Below are 18,527 nucleotides of genomic sequence, written 5' to 3'. Positions count from 1 at the left end.
TGAATAAACAGGGGCAAATGACTGACCCCTGTGGGGTGCCCCTCTCGCCAAGTTCCAGCAGTTGTGATTCGAGATCGGCCACCCGGAGGGTAGCCTTCCTATCCGGAAGGAACGATCTAACATAGTTATAAAATCTCTCACCCAGATTGAGCCGAGATATCGAGGCTAGGATATGCGAATGTAGAACGCTGTCGAAGGCCTTCTCAAGATCAAGTCCCAAAACGGCTCGAGTGTCGCTAGAGTCGTTGTCTATGATTTGATGTTTAATCAATTTTATGGTATCTTGTGTGGATAGGCCTGGTCTGAATCCTATCATACTATGGGGGTAAATGTGGTTATTCTCCAGGAACCGGGAGAGTGTAATAAACAATTAAATAAACATCATTAAAATCATACGCCGGCAGGATTCGAGCACAGGACCTCTAACACAGAAGCACGATGTTGCCCGTACAAAAAAAAATATTGAGAAGGCATTGAAATATTGTTGGTCAATGTTGAGTTTTTTATTGAGGAATTATTGAGAGTATGTTGGAGAATTGTTGGGTTGAGTGTTGAGCACTCTTGAATATTGGCCACTGAAATCGAATTGAAACACCATTGTGTACCTCAATGTTGAATAATTGTTAAGTTACCATTGAAAGTCCATTGTGCTTAGACGGCCCGTTGTGTTCGTTTTGTTGAATGGTCGTTGAGTTACCATTGATTCTGCGTTCAACTAACGTTGTGGTAGTTCTGTTGACCTGTTGCTGAGTTATTATTGCCACAGCATTTAAAAGCATATTGTGGCACAGTTGAGATGCCATTGAGATTTCAGAAGTCGCCATTGAAATATGATTGACGTTTCGTTGGGCTAGTGTATTTTTATTCATATATTGAAATTGCTTCGCTGTTCACACTTGCATGCCCCGGTGCCTGTCGTAACTTTCCCAAACATAAACAAAATCAAAGGAGACTGATCAACTTGAAGTACCTTTATTTACACTAAAGATGCGTGCACGTGAAACATTATTACAGTACATAGGGCACCACTACATCGAACCTGGAGACATAGGCTAGTACCTACAGCACTCTAGCAGTGTAAATACATCTGAAAAAACCTATACATATGAATCCAATCAAAACGATCATTGTGCTCTTCACTTTCGACTTAAGTTTATGACTAGAAGGCAAAGCGACTCAAAAGCCAGGCCTTAAGCATACCCTTGTAACAACCAACTTTGAACACATGAACACTTGGAGCTGCTTGCATGTGAATACACAAAAGATATCTGAATATGTTACATTAAAATGTTGCGCACACTAACACATCACAGGAACAGCTACGGCTGACTGTGAGAAGGCAAAATAACCAACTTGAAACAAATGACTTCACGTAAATATATACAACCTTTAGCACATGTCTTTCACCATGATTAAAATTTAATGAAGTACCAAAGTAGACTTGCCTGAGCTTTGTCTTCGAGATATATATATTTTCATGTTGCCCAATTATTTTATAAAATAAGATCACTCAACTTAGCTATTATTTGACGAGACATCATTTAGAAAGTTGTCGGGCATGATGAACACCTGAATCGTGTTTCTGACAAGCCAGGATTGCTTTCTTCAGAAATAAACTTGTAAAGCTTTTGTGTAATGAAAGCAGCTTATCTCCCTGGCACAAGTCAAGAACAAGTCAAGATTATGTTAATGTGGGGTACAGAAGAGTTCCTTAGTGGCATTTCCTCAATTTAGTGAGCTCATTTTCAGGTAATCTTTCTGGACCTGCACAAAGCTAATTAAAGCACTTTTTGGGGCCTTTTTTCCTATACCCAGCAACTAAGTGCTACCTCAGTCAATAAAGAGATAAGGAAAGGCTAATACCTCTGAACGATAAGAGAAAAAATTATTTAGCACAGAAAATTGGTAGTAACACATGGCTAACACAATTCCAAACAGCCAAATAAATGGTCACCTGCACTTTCAGTATCAAGCACCCCAGAAATAGTCAAAGTATGAGAAAAGGTTCCAATGACTCGACAGCCGGATTGCTGAGACAGTGAAAAACGCCAATAAATGCATATACGAAACACCAATTACCTCAATTTCGCAGATAAAATGTTATTAAAATAGCACCAGAATTTTGCTGCATAAAATACATAAAGGTTGCATAAAAATTGGGACAAAGCAGTAACTGAAAGACAGAGGGAGCTACAGCACCCATGTTGAAAAAGATTACAAGGAAAATGATATATATGCATATTTAAATTTACAATTTTCGCTCCAACATATAGAAAAAGAACGCATGCACTTAGAGCATAAAAAGGTTCATGTGCCTGGAGAATGCAGCGCAGTACAAAGAAGCGTCATGAGAACCGAAAAGTAGATCTTACTACGAATGCTTGCAACCTACAATCAGGCATGTGCCATGTCATGCCTTGAATGGATGAAATTCATAAATCATACACACAAAGCAAGTTACCATGACTCTTATTGGCTTCCTCAGGGGACTCCTTGAAATTGAACTAGAAGAATTTACTCAGTGTCAAAAACAAAGAGAAGATAAGACCCTATAGCGTTCTTCCTGAAATAAACAGCGCGAATAACTTCATGTATCAATTCTATGGACACTTCGCCAATTCGGTGTACATTTGTATTTCACGACCACCCAAACAGAGACGAGAAGGATGAATTAAGGTAGGAACACACATGAACGCTGACTCAAGTAGAAGTTTATTCGTGAAGACGAAGATTTTAAACACACTGGCCAACTTCACAAAGAAAAAGCCATGGATGCGCAGCATACACAGCCCGGCACAACAAAAAAGGACCTAAATACGTCCTGTAGAATAAACATGTGCGTCAAAAACTAACAAAAACATGAAAACTGAAAGGTTTCTCCTGTAAGTGATATTAACGAGAAGTACTGCAGCAACTCTTTCCCACTAAGGGTCACAGAAATCTTGCTTATGAATATTTCTTCGTGATCAATAAATAATGTTTCCGTAAGTCCTCTTGTGTTCTGGTCTTTGTGATGAAACAATCGTTCTTTCTGCTCTATAACGCAACACCAGAGGAGTTCCAGAAGCAATACTTATTGATCACAAACGAAACAATTGCATAACCAAGTTATCTGTTGCCCTTAGTGGGAAAAAGTTGTTCTCAAAAGAGTATTTCCCGTTGGGTAGTATCACTTATCGGACAAATCATTCGCTTTTTCAATAGATTTGACCGATAGTTCTCGTTTTTCACGCACGTTTACTCTACATGACGTGGCTTCATATTTTTTTTCTTGTCGCACGTGGCTGTTTCTGCCACGCATGCACGGATTTTTACTTTTGCCAAGTTGACCAGTGTGTTTAATACCTTTGTCATCAAAAGCAAACTTTTAGTAGAGCTTGCGCTCGTGTGTGCTCCTACCTACTTCGTCGTCAGCCTCTGTTCGTGCTGCTGTTTACAGCACCCACGTATCACTTGGTTAGGCTGGTAAACATTCTCACAAACAAAAGTAAATGCCTCCCCTCAAAAGGTAGCCCATCCTTTACTACTAAACGCCAGAGCAAATCGAAAGTAAGCCTTCACAGCGTCCATGCGGCAGCTAGTACACCACAGAGCCACACAAAAGATAGTTGAAAATCCCACTTGATGGAGAGTGGCAACAGAGATGCGAGCTTGCTAGTGAATCAGCCACATATCAACGGGTGTCTCTTGCACGACGCCAAGGTGCTTTTGGCGTAGAACAGTTTAGCATTTGGGAATTTACTGCATACGTAACCTGTGAAAAGGGAATGTGGACAGAAAATGATATTGCGCGGATTAAGAATCTGCCACACACTGCACATAACTACGCACGAAATAGAAGTACACATTTTACTGGCAAGTAAAAATTTGCGACTCTTTACGAGTGCCGTCGAGAAAAGGAAGGAATGGGTTGCTACGGTAAATGTTAGCTAAAACACGCACAGCGATGTTTTACAGTGGGGAAAATATTCCCGGCTCTCTCGCAGAACCAAAGACCACGCGACAGTGCATAGCCAATACCAAACAGATATCGAATCTTTGCGCAGAAGTCCAGTAGAAGGAATGACCTAAACATACGCCGAGAGCGATGCGAGCGTGAGCGTGCCTGTACGAGTGAGAACATGTACCGCTTCTTTGAAGCTAGCCGCTCCGGCGTGGCTCCGATTATCCCGCGCGATTTGTGTGCAGAACGTCGCGTACACGCCCTTGCGCGTTTTGCTCGGTAGCGTCCGCGCAGTGAGCTAGCTTCGTGCACGCGTCATTCTTCACCGCGCAAACGGTGCTCGAGTGCGACGCTTAGCTCGAGGCGACAACGCGCCGATTGGCGCTCCTTTCGCTTCTGGAAACAACGCACATTCGGATCGGTCCAACTCAAAGAGGCAGCAGAGAACGGTGGCATGTTTCGGTTATCGCTTAATAAAATTGTACAGTACGCCTTCGACGGCAACCCGCCGCGCTAGATAAAGATGCTTACTGCGGTAATTTTGGCGGTGATAGACGATAAAGTGAGCCCGTCGGCGGCTGTGTTCTTTGACCACGTCACCACACCTCTGTTCATTTGCGCTGTGTATCCGTGTACAGTCACCGCGCGGAAGCTGTGACTAATCGGTTGGCCGTTCTCCGCAAATCCCAGAGAGGCGAAATATATTTCGCGGTGCGCCGCATCATTAGCCGCAACCTAAATCGAGGCGCGCTAACCGCTACGGCACAAAAGGTGATCACACTAACCGTATGGTATACGATGAGCCACTACGGAAAAAAAAATAATTCTGATGTTCCACGTGCCAAACCAACGATCTGATAATGAGGCACGTCGTAGTTGGGGACTCCGTCTTAATTTTGACTTCCTGGAAATTTTTACGTGCATACAATGCACAATGCACGAGCGCTTTTGCATTCCGCTCCTTTGGAATGCGGCCGCTGCAGGGATCGTATCCACGACCTCGAGCCCCAAATTGCCACGGAGGCCGCCATAGTTACGAAATGCGTAAGCGTGAAGTGCAACACTGCCTTCCGGTACGAGTGTGGTACAAGCGTAGCATAGCTGCACACCTGCAGCACGATTATTTGTCGCGGTTCTCCTAAACTCGTAGTACCTGCCTAAGTACCTTGAAAGGCAGCGCGCCTCTCACGTAACGGAACGCGATAACAAGCGCTTAGACGGCATACGTGAGCCCCCACGAGAGATGACGTGGCGACTGTAGAAAATTATCACTGCGCAGAGAAGCCGATCCTTATGTTCCAATTGTGTTCTCTCATACAAATGAAGGAAACGTTATTAGACAGGAACAAATGAAGCAATGCAATTTTACGCACATGGGGCGCCGCTGCCTCTTCGCCTACCATTGTTTCAAACGAAGTGACGGCGGCAGCGAGAGTTCGTATCGCGCGCATTTGCTCCGGGGCATGCGGTTTGCTTCAAGAAAGTCAACGGTGTGTTGAACATGTCACGCTCGTCAATGTCAAAATAGAAAAATGGTTACGTGCTCAAGAAAACGAGATTACTTACCTATCTTCAGAAGTTCGGCTGTGACTGTTTCGGGGTGCCTTCTCTCCAACAGGCATCATGGCCTCTGCCGCGCAACTCATCAAAACCGTCAGTCTCGCACATCAGTAGAAGACTAGTTGTTGGGTGAGCCAACCACTTCACCGGATAAACGTCCCACTTATCGTCGTTAAAGCATTTCACTAAAATGTGCGTCATGATGTCCGAAAAGAAAATCCTTTCATCAAGAAGCACGAGGCGTGAACCACCGCACAACTGCAACCGAATAACTGAGTCCGAGAGCCGTTCACAGCTTCACATGGCTTCACTATCGTATTCAGTTATAAAAACGTTTCAAACACAATATAACGGCACTTAAGAACCACTAATTGATTAGCAATAATTTTTCATCAACTAACCTTCATACATTTTTAAGAACTACCTAATTTATAGTGTAAACAATAAAGACTACGACCAAAAAATGCGACTACGAAACTAGCGGTAACCATGTGTACTGTTGCAAAAGTGTGCGCAAAACGAAGCTCGGTTGTGCCCGTTTGCGCGCACACATACACACCCGAACCTACCTTAACGTTAGTTGCACCCCCTAGGAATAAACATTACTACTAGTTCTGCAATTTTTACAAAAACAAAACTTCTAAAATAGTTTGCAGCATCTTTGCAGATGACGAGGTGACAAGTAAGGTACAATAAGAGTCCGTTACCTGTATTTCTTTCATTTCCCTGTGGTGTTTTTCACTGAACATACGAGACCTGCAGGCTTCGAACATGAGAAGACGACAGTTCGGCGAGGCTCAAATAAATCGCGTGCTTCTTGCAAGGGGAGTAACGGGAGCAGCCGCAGATACAGCGATTAGCTGTGATACTGTTGCGGCTGTTGCTGAATCTGAAGCTCTTTGAAGTCAATGGTTATAGCGGCTGCGCGCGGCGATCTCAAAGCGCGTTCATTCTTTGATCTCCAGTACCACGGACATTGGACAAAAAACTATATTTGCTTTATGGACAGAGGGTACGTTGCAGGAAATTCGAAGACCTCACCGTGTATGTTTGTAGCGTGTGCGCGCTTGCATCCTACGGTTCCCACAGTGCGTCCGATGCTCGAAGGTAGCGTCGTCGCCTGTCGGCACCTGTCTTATCGCCGGCCGCGCTGCCGCCGTGTCTACTTTTGGGGAACTCCACATGCGCGTAGTCACCGTGTTTGCAAGTGAATTTCGCATTCTTCTGCTCCCCGAAACGTGCTCATTTCGGATCGTACCAATGGTTATATCATCTAGTGTATGTTAAAACGACGATGGCATTTGTGCACCGGCGAAGAAATAAATCGTTATGAACTTGGGCGGTCATGAATCTAGTCTAACGTTGCAGTTTTTACGTAGCGAAAATGGCTACGAAAGTGGGGCGGTCCCGGAGATAGGCGCTTCAAAGCGCCAGCTGTAGCGACAGCACCAGGAAGTGGCACGCGGCGCACACGCCAAGCATTTCAGAGCTTACTAGCTTTCGAATGAGAGGAGTATGCGCGCGCTCGTGGCTTATTGGTTAGAGTACTGGGCTCGACGGCCGTCGTTCGGTTCCACCCCATCGGTCACACATAATTTTCTATTAATGAAAGCGAGGCGAAAGAAGAACCTACCTGCCGCAAAGTGACAGGAATTAAGTTGGAACGCATCGCAAAACATGTTTGGAATGTCTTCATATGCGATTTTTAATTATTGTATACTGGACTCAACTGCTACACAACAAAAGAACAACTGAAAAAATCAACACAAATTACCCAATAAATTCTTTATTGAGAACACTCAACGGTAATATTGTTGTGCAAGGATTGAGTGAACTCAATTGCTTTTGAAAATTTGTTGAAGTCCGTTGTTTCAACAATTCCCCAACAATATATCAATGGTTAATCAACACTCATTTTTGTACGGGTGAAACCATTACGCCACTGACGCGTGCTTCGACAAGCGGCCTAGGACGCCCTTACGAATTTCTTGCTGGCAAGTCATCGTCTTAAGATGCTTGGCGCGTTTCAATTTGGACACCTTGACAGGATGAGCCACTATTAGTAGCCATCGTGCATGTTTGCAGAGTATTCGACAAAGGCGGAAGGGAAAAGCCCCCAAAATAAGTAAATTTCGGCACTCAGTGGTGCACGTTGTCTTTTTTACAGCTCCACTGCTGGCCCGCATTCACAGAGTGGGATGGCTGCGATCTTTTAAAATCCTGTAGTGGCCATTATGAGATTCCCGTTACTTCGGCTGCACGCGACATTCACTGTCTCTGGCACCGGCTTACTTTAGTATGACACTCGCTTACCAAGGTTGCCCATAAGCATGGCGGCATGACGAACAAGGAATGGCGTCGACGGAACGACAAAGGTGGTATGACGACGGTAGCATGACGATATTAAGCTGACCACTCTGAAGTGATAACGATGTTATAATGGCGACAGCGTGACAACGACATCATGAGCACGATGAGATGACGACAACCTGATGACGAAGCTGGAATGACATGGACGGCGCTGCCAAGACAGCATGACAACGGATGCATGGCAGCGACTGTCTGACGACGACACAACGATGACAACGAGATGACAACGGCGGCATAATCACGGTTAACTGACGACAGCATGATTAAGCTAGAATGACGGAGAAAGGATGACGTCGATGGAACGCCGAAGAGAGTATGACGGCTATGGCATGACGACAATAAGACAATGTTTCTGAAGTGATGAGGGTGGCCAAACGTCAACGTGATGACGATGGCATAAAGACAATGTTATGACGACGGCGGTGCGACAACATTGGCATGATGACGACGGCATGACGAAAGGCCCAGTTAACACCAAAATGGATAAATAATATTTTTTTTCTTTTTCACCTTTTATCCTAGACAAAGAGAACGTCTGAAAGAAGGCGCGGAATGTAAGCTCATACTCTGAGGAACAGCGTATATCTAATCTAATGTCCGGCTTGAATTCATTTTATAGACGGCCTAAATCTGGTTTTCAAGACGTCGCAAGCAATCACGCCTAGGAAAGGGATATTGAAATACCCAAAGGATCTCACTGAACCGACTGTGAAACTCCGTTTTACGTCGTTTTCGTAACGTCGTGAAGAATTCCGTCCAGTGTATTGCTCTTGTTTTTTGCTTAGCTTTACTTTCTTGTACTGCGGCAACGGAAAGAGATCAGCGCGAGTAACCGGCAAGTGGAGCGGCGAAATTATGACACGTGGCACTGCAGCCAACGAGCAAGAATACTGCTGGGCCGTTCCCGTTCTTCACATTCGAGGGTAGTTCGATCGACCAATTGTGGTTTGGAAGTAATTATTCCGTTTGATGGCCGGTCAACGTACGAACCAGATCGTAATAATCATCCAGGATCTTGCGGCCGCTGTTCGAGATAAATGCTGACTTCGTCACGCAACAAACATGAGAAAGAGCCAAGCGGCCACGTCGGCCCCAATTCGATGGGGGCGAAATGCGAAAACACCCAAGTGCTTAGATTTAGGTGCACGTCAAAGAACCCCAGGTGGTCTAAATATCCGGAATCCCCCCCTACGGCGTGCCTCATAATCAGATCGTGGGTTTCGCTCGGAAAACGCTATAATTTCATTAATTGGAAAGAGTCAAGCACTCTTGATATCTGCATATGCCTGCACAGCAGTGTTACGTGTCACAATTTCGCTGCCCCGGTCGGCGGTCACTTCCCTAACCGTTGCCGCAGCACGTGCTAGAGGAAGCTCTTGCACCGCGATGAGACGACGTCCAAACAAACATTCATAATGCGTGATGTCATTGTGAAATTCACAACAGTCCCACTACACCAGATTAAAAAATATACAAAAAAGAACAATGCAAAAATGAACACAGCCGTTCACGAGTACAGCAATACCGAAATACAGAAAAAAATTAAATTATGGGGCTTTACGTGCCAAAACCACTTTCTGATTATGAGGCACGCCGTAGTGGAGGACTCCGGAAATTTCGACCACCTGGGGTTCTTTAACGTGCACCTAAATCTAAGTACGCGGGTGTTTTCGCATTTCGCCCCCATCGAAATGCGGCCGCCGTGGCCGGGATTCGATCCCGCGAACCTCGTGCTCAGAGGCCTAACACCATAGCCACTGAGAAACCACGGCGGGTGGAAATACAGACCAAGGTAAATGCGCTCCAATATAATCACAATAGCAGAAAGTTAATGTAATATGGTGTGATAATGTACAACGAAGTAAAACACTGCCTCCAAGTTTTCACAGAACCCCCTCAAACGTTTATAAATAACAAAGACCTTCGATACCTTTTCAATAGACCTAGTGCTCGTATACATAGCAGGTAGCGACCTGTCATCAGTGATAAATACACAGGTTGCCTAAAATTATATCTTTTTCAAAAATGAATAACACCAAGGCCTGAAGATAGACATTTTGAAGAATATATGTCTCGACGAAGGCACTTACAGGCTACAAAAACCGACTCTCCACTTGTAATAAAAAATTTTTTGTCTCTGCAAAGAGCCCTACCAACACAGAAATTGTATAATGCATCCTTTCATGTGACGAGAACTTCAACGTACGTGCCAAACTATTCGATAATAAGGAAAATTACAGAGACACAAACGTGGTACAGGCGCCGTTCTCTTGCGGGGAAAATAAAAATAAAATAATTATTTTTTGTTATCGCGCAGGTAAATTTCTAAACACAAAAAACCAAGAGAAGTCAAATAGAGTGTAGTGAAATCCATTTGTAGTTGTCGTTTATAACTGGAAATGTTACCTACTGACCGGAAGATAGCTAAAGGTGGTGCCAGTCCATAAAGGTAGAAATAAAGATGCGCCTTGAAGCTCCCGCCTGAATATCTGGACAAGCATTGGTTGCAGAACGCCGGATCATATAATAGCCTCTCATATATACACTCATCTAAAGCCTAACAATTTCTTTTTTCCTGATCAACATGGGCTCCGGAAGCGTTTTCTTTTTTATTCGGATGCTCAATTCTTTGATATTATTACTGATCGGGAAACCGGCATAACAGTAATGCACCGACAGTTTGCATATTTAATGACTTTGCTAAGGCCTTTGGTCATGTAATTCACTGCGGCCTAATTTTAAGCAATCTACGCTAAGAATAGATTCGCTTATGTTAACATGACTCCGTCATTTTCTCACAAATAGACAGAAATTTACTATAGTTAAGAATTATTCTTCATCACTTTGTTACATTTCCTCTGGGGTACCGAAAGGCAGCGTGCTGGGCCCGTTACTTTTTCGCATCTACGTTAATGACTTGCCTAACAGCATATCGTCTTGTATGAGCATATTTGCTAATAGAAGTATTGTTTCCCGTCTAATTTACAACGACAGCAACAGGATCTTGAACGCATTAGTGAGTGCTGTTAAATTCCGCCACCATCTGGAAGAAGTTGAAGTTACGAGCTTTAGGTGTTTGGTTTCCTAGAATTGATATGAATGAGATTAAGGTTAGGTACGCCAATGCAAATACGAGTTTGTACCTTTATTTTCCCATATGATAAACATACAAACATTGCAGTTGTACATTGCAGCCAACTATCACACACATCACTGCTCAACATCTTAATTCTTCACTGGCACATTCATCTTCTCGGCTGTTCTTAATTAGCACAAACACCGTCCTGTGATCAGTGAAGTAGTTAGGTATGAAACTTCTTCGGTCCCCGACGAATTCCACCCCCTTTCCAACGAAGTCAGAGAAAACCAAGCCCAACGCAGTTCCTCACTGGGTGGTCGGTTCGTTAACGTCTGATTCTAGTTTCAGGCCGAACGAGTCTTCCGTTGTTGCCTGAAAGGTAATTAATTAATTAAATCATAGGGTTTTACGTGCCAAAACCACTTTCTGATTATGAGGCACGCCGTAGTGGAGGGCTCCGGAAATTTCGACCACCTGGGGTTCTTTAACGTGCATCTAAATCTAAGTACACGGGTGTTTTCGCATTTCGCCCCCATCGAAATGTGGCCGCCGTGGCCGGGATTCGATCCCGCGACCTTGTGCTCAGCAGCCTAACACCATAGCCACTGAGCAACCACGGCGGGTCCTGAAAGGTACTTTCATTGCGATTGAAATCACCCACTGGTAACGCAGGCAGACTTCCATTCGTGGAAACACACTTGGATACGACGGCGATAGTATCTTGTATGGCCACATGGGGTTCTTTGCGGCTCTCTACATACGCCCGCACGCACGCCACCTAGCGGAGTGATGAACGCCTAGCGCTATCTATCGGAGAAATTACGCTCACGTGACTAGCTTAATCTACCCGTCTTTCTCGATAGGTCTCATCGAGACAAATCGTTTGGTACCGGCCCCATTTGTACACGTCTACCCCTTGTCGAGTTACAAACCCCCCAAGATGCGTCCGAAATCGGAATTCACTTCGTTTGGGGGTCAAGGTGGGCCTAGAATTCGGCTTTCGGTGCGGTCCGTGTACGTTTCAATTTGCAATTCCAAGTATACAATGTTTTTCTATTATTTAATCGTGGCTTTATTTATATACCACCACCAATAGGGTTTTATTTACATACCATATTCGGTACACAACTGTCCCCGGATTGGTACGCCTTGTTGTGGAAGTATATATGCGTATATAGCGGAACGAATGTATGTTTATGGCGGTCCCCTAACGGGACGGTTTTACTACCCCGTTATAGGATCTATGTCTGGTGGGGTGTACAGTAACAACTAATTTTAGTGGCCGCCATCTCGGCTAAGACGTCACACCGAAAGCCGCCATCTTGGATTTGGGAACCCGAAACTATGGCGTCATTTCGTCTCATGACGTCATACTCACGCGGTTCCATCGAATTAGACCGTTACGTCATCCTTGGAAACCGAATTTGGCCGCCATCTTCGATTTCAGATTTCGAAACTATGCCGCAATATTTGATTATGACGTCATAATCTGGTAGTTTTACCTCTATCCGCCATATTGAATTACGACGTCATCATTGGCACCAGAATTAGGCCGCCATCTTGGATTATGACGTCACAGCCACGTGACGTCCGCAATCACCAATTTGGCTACTATTGATTTGCTATGGCGGCCGCTATCTTGGATTTATTGGTGACGTCATCAATTGGCGGCCATCTTGGATGTATAAGTGACATCATCAATCAATTACCAATTGAGTTGCTATATCGATTTAATATGGGGGCCGTCATCTTGAATCGCGCGGTTGAAAATTTCACGCCGAAGGGAGGTGGTAGCAGACCCCGAAAAATTGAGAAACGTGATAAGAGCTAACGCTCTTAAACCTGTTCAATGGCTTTCAACGCTCGCAAGTGCAAGCTTATCACCTTCAGCTTCCATCTGTGCTAACGCATCAATGTTATTAGGGTATCTACGCCGTAACCTATAAAATCCTGAATCCAGTGTACGCAAACTGGCTTATCTCCTTATAGTTCGTTCTTGAGTTCGGCTTCTGAATTTGGTCACCGTTCAACAATATCTTATCAACATGTTAGAAGCCATTCAGAACAGAGCCGGTCGGTTCATAATGCATACAGTGGAGTACTTCTACAACCAATGCATCTACAATGAAATGACCTTTATAAGGATGGAATAATTATGTTCCAGTTCTATGTGACCTGTGCGGTGCGCGACCTTTACAATGAAGCGACCTGTATGACGAATAGTTTCGGAGGCCCCAAGCTATCCGTTATAAAGGCGTTCGACTCTAATACAGATACCCATCTAACATAAAATAAATTAAACAACACTTTTCACTTGAGCCATTAATTATTCGTTGTGACATTGCTATTTTTATCGCTATTTCACAATTTCATGCATACCAGTATGACATCCTCTGTATACCTAATCTCGCTTACTCAACTTCATGCAGACTGCCAGCTTAGCGCGTGTGTACGGTGGTATTGACGCATTTAGCTTATCGGCTCTTCCACATGCTATCCGTTTGTGGAATGACCTTCCGGATAACGTTGTAGCACAGCGAGACCACGCAACGCTTTGCGATTATCTTACAAAGTCGCAGTTTCACCCGCAAGGCAAAGCATTGATTGCGATAGCAAATTAAAAAAACAGCTATACTAAATAACGTTATTAGTTTTAACGGCCGTATGAATTGCTGCAAACATTCGCTTACTAATTACATTAACACGCACGGTGTCACGCACGCACAGGCAAACATAAACACATCTCACTCGATGACCACGGACACTCGCTGTCGGAGCGCTAGCGTGATTAAGAGCGGCAGCAGCAGCGAGCGAATTCCCCTTGGAGCTGCCTCGCTTGAACACAAACTAGGCGCGTGAGAACACAGCGCACACGATGCCATCAGCTATCTCAGGTCAACTAGCCTTCGAAATCATCGCAGATTACCTCCAAAATCGGACGTGCGCGACTGCGGCCGGAGTACAAGCCGAGACGCTGCTCAGATGCCTTCCCTCCTCCCCCCCCCCCAACAAAACCACCATCCCCACACATCCTAGCGCGCGTAAACATCTCGCTCCTCCCTTGCAAGCGTGAAAAGTCGGCGAGCCTAAAGCCCCTTAAACTTCGTAAAGTAGCACCACGCTTTGAAGAATGCCGCCTCCTCCTCGCGCGCTCTGGCCGAGGCCGACGCCGCGTCGCTATTGGCCTAATGGCATCACGTGGGCCCTCGCGCCATGCTTCAACGCCATTTTCCCTCGAGAATCGTCTACGGAGTGACGAGGAGCGCATGTTGCCGCCGTTACTACGCTCGAGCGGAGTACGCGGCGCCACGGTCGAGGAGGGAGCGTGAAAGAGAGGAGAAACGAGGAGGAGTGAAGGCGGAGGAGGAGAGTGTCGCTACTTTAAGAAGTTTAAGGGGTTTTACGCGTGCCCACTCTGTTGCTTCCTCCCTGGAGCGCGCGAGAAGGCTCCTCTAAAGCCCCTTAAACTTCGTAAAGTAGCGACACTCTCCTCCTCCGCCCTCAGTCCTCGTCGTTTCTCCTCTCTTTCACGCTCCCTCCTCGACCGTGGTGCCGCCTACACTGCTCAAGCGTAGCAACGGTGACAACATGCGCTCCTCGCCACTCCGCAGACGCTTCTCGAGCAAAAATGGCGCTGATGCACGGCGTGAGGGCCCACGTGATGCTATTAGGCCAATAGCAACGCGGCGTCGGCCTCGGCCAGAGCGCGCGAGGAGGAGGCGGCATTCTTCAAAGCGTGGCACTAATTTACGAAGTTTAAGGGGCTTTAGGCTCCGCCACACGAAGCCACCATCCTCCTCGGCTTACCCTCGCATAATTTCCCTCGCACACACAGCTTACTGCGCGCGGCTGCAATCTTATCGCACTTGGGCTTTATGCGGAACCTGACTGCGACGCCGACGACGCCGGTGGAAATTCGCCTGGAGTGTCCATATAACTGGTATCGTAACAAAACTGTTTATGCTCTAAAACCTGATGTTTCGCATTTGCCGCACTCACTGTTCCCCTTGCCTATAGTACTGTTGCCGATGTGTCAGTCTTCTTTTCTTCTTTATGTTAAAGCGGCGTTTTGGGATTTGTTTATGTGCTCCGTAGGACTGTTTTTTTTTTTAATTACGAATCGCATTTTTTGTTCGCTGTTGCGTTTCTTCAATTTTAATTACTACTGTTGTTTGCTGTTGTTGCTTCTCTACCATTGCTTCTATAAAACATGTTTAGTTCTTAGGTTCAATTTCATCTTACTGAGCTAATGGTTGTTTTAATTTCGTTAAGGTGCTAATGTATTTTCATCTTTATGTCTGTACTTACTGTACTTACTCAGTGCCCCACGAGGGCTCTGTAAGGCAGTTATAGATAGATAGATAGATAGATAGATAGATAGATAGATAGATAGATAGATAGATAGATAGATAGATAGATAGATAGATAGATAGAAAATAAATAAATAAACAAATAAATAAATGTAATATGCTTGCTGCACTGCGCGGGAGCTATTTGGCAACACAAGAGCAGCAGCACTTTTCAAGGCCTGCAGTGTTTGGGAGTGTAGTGGACAGTACTCAAAGAGCCCCGCAGTGGAAGAAGAGACTGGACTAGCGCCATCAGGCATATAGGCTCGGCGATGACAGCCGCGACATAAGCGCAGTCACCTGATAAATAAATGGCAATTCTTTGTGGGCCTTCTGTTCCTACAAGAGGGTTGCAAAGTTCGAAATTTGGCCTCCGATGGTATATTGTCACGTCGGTCTTTCAGCACCGATTATTTAAGGGTCTGGCGAAGGAGGCGATCAACTATTCTAGGAAGGCTTTGTAACGTCTCCGACTAAGGATGAAAATTTGCCAACTCCTTTTTTAAGTGCTACAGTCGCAAGAAACGCGCAATGCGCACCGGGAACAAGTGAGATAGCTGCTTCGCTTTTGATATCTGTGCATGCAGCGAAGGTAGTCGTACTACTCCATTCCACTCCTCACGCCCCATCAGGTGGCGCCACACTTCTTTCAAAGCCCCAGCGCAGGAGGCCTATGTGCAGACGCCGCCTGCGCAACGACTTCCGAGTTTGATGACGTGACAGCTGACGAAAAGCCGTGGCAAGCGAGCACTGGCGGCAGGCACTGGCTGAGCACTAATGGCACGTTCACACTGAGAAATCCGGCGTCTACAGCGAATGGAATTCTCCTGCCGCCGAAAATCGCGTTGTTCACACCGCTTGCGCGCCGCGCCGCCGGAACGACATACAGCGCCATCTGCCCCATAATATGTTAACCCAGAAGCAAACGCGGGATATCCCGGATGTTCGCGCGACTCGAAATTGCGCAGTTGTCTCCGCCCACGTCCAGTTCGTGTGTTCATTTTGCGCGTCTCCCCCATTGCTTGGAAAGGCAATGATGAACCCTGAGCAAGAAGAGGCAGTACTGCTAGCCCTGTTTGGCGAGCACCTTTCTGGCGCAGCGTGTCGCGCAGAAGCATTCGCCGAAGAGACGACGCCACCGGCGTTGGTGCGTTCGTCCTGCTTTGCAAGAGCGCGCGTAACTTGGTCAGGCCACCTTGTCAGGTCGCTTAGACCTTGTGCTTCGCGTGGTACTTGTAAAAAAGTACGGGGCAGTTACGCAACAATTCGATGAGCATTTCCGAGGTCGCGATGCGTACAAAACTGCGATATGACGAGCGCGTCGAGCTTGGCCGCCATCTTTCGAATTGCTGAGACGCGCTCCGATTGGACCGCGGCGAGGGAATCCGGCGGCAGCTGCCGCAAAAATCGGTCCGGGAGCGATCGGCGCGGAAGGGGCTATTCCGGCGGATCTCGCCGCCGCCGAACTGGGTTCCGCCGAATTGGGCGCCGCTCCAGACGCCGAATGCCTCAGTGTGAGCGCGCCATAATCGCGTTCGCTCGTTCCACACGTCCCTGCGGTCCCCGCAGCACAATATGGCGGCCAAGTATACCCCACAAGCGCGGTGGCAGATAAACGTTCCTACGCTAACAACAAACAACAATGCCGGGCGCGCGGGTCCGCCACTTCATGCGTCTTCCGGAGCGCACGCAGATCACGCCTCGCTTTTCGCTTCGGAGCGGCGCGTTCTATGCCCATTCTTCTTCTCAACGCGGACGTCTCGAGTCCCTCACTTATGTTATACACCGCCCTTCCTTCCCAGACGCTTCGGAAGGCACGTAGGCGCGTACGCACACCTACGTGTCTCATGCTGAGGGCGAATGACTTCAGGCCGCGCGACAGGCAGTCCGCCAGGAGGAGTCAATGTGCGCTCCGATGGTGACGCTCATCAGCGCGCCTCTAAACAAAGACACTGCAGCCGGCCGGCGACTGGCGGTGTCAAATGTGACGCTTTCCAAAAGAGCCCCTCCCTCTCGCGGCGTGCCCCTTCTTCTCCTTCGCTCCTGGAGCGTATAATCGTCGCTGAAAGAATAATTGCGAATCCAGCCAGGGCAAACAACTCTGCCGCAGCGCCCCCCCCCCCTCCTCCCCTCTGCCTTCGCCAGCTTCTCCTCGTTTTGACTCGCAAGCAGCCAACGGGCGAGCACACACGCGCTCACGCCCTGCCTATTTCGCTGGCCCTTGGCAGAACTGCGCATGCCTTGCGCGTTGTGTGTGTTTCTGCCCGAAGTTGCATGCGCGACGACAGCTGCGGAGCCAAAGCCATGCCAAGCTGCTGCTGTTGCCATCGTCCCTTCTTCCCCCTCCCCGTCAATTAGACAGATAATCGCCGAGGAGGGCTGCACAGGTATACACGTGAGAGCGGAACGACGGCCTGTGTCTTGGTGGTGTGGGGCCTCTTCCTCCGTGGCTTGATGTCTACCACCTCATTTCGTTCTTTCGCGTGTGCTCTGTTTCGTTTTATTTTCTGATTGGCGTTCTCCCGTTGCCGAGAGAAAGGTTATGCTTTCGCGAACGCTTCATCTTCTTCTTGCTTCGCGAGAAGCAGGTACACACGCGTAAACGTGATCGTTCAACGTCGCCTCTGCCGCGGGGCACCGCGGCGAACAGCCCCGCGAGAAAACTCGCCCAACTCTGTCCGCGGCTGAGAGCTGTCGACGCTTTCGCACGTCCGCACGCGCGCTGGCAGCGTGCAGCAGTGTCGAAACAACGAGCACTTCCCTCTCTCTCTCTCTTTTCTTTCTCTCTCTCAACAATTCGTGGACTTTCTTATAGTGGTGTGACACGCCCGCAGTGATGGTGCGAACAAAGCGCGGAAGCTGTGTTTCTGATTGCCGCGCCACCAAATTTTGCGCTCTGTAAGAACTCACTTATAACAATGATGTGAAAGGAATCGAACAAAGACATCGCGCCTTCGAAGAAAGCGAGAGTGCGTGTCGACGTGCAGCAATGTGCGGAGCGATGCCTTTGCGTCCGACCCGTCGCAAACGTTTGTATGAGTGTATGCGAAACGCGTGCCTTTTCGAGCCTATAGAACGCAGAGGGTCGATGACATTACGTGCAAATTGGCGACGGTTATGGGTCTCCAAGCGGACCGTGCCTCATGGCTCAATTCCAGATGTATATATGCAATGAACGGTGCACAGTCGCACGATAGCGAATTTAGTATACATCATATGCGGAGCA

Source organism: Dermacentor andersoni, chromosome 3, assembly GCF_023375885.2.
Source record: "Dermacentor andersoni chromosome 3, qqDerAnde1_hic_scaffold, whole genome shotgun sequence".
Lineage (NCBI taxonomy): Eukaryota > Metazoa > Arthropoda > Arachnida > Ixodida > Ixodidae > Dermacentor > Dermacentor andersoni.
This window is presented reverse-complemented; position numbering follows the sequence as displayed.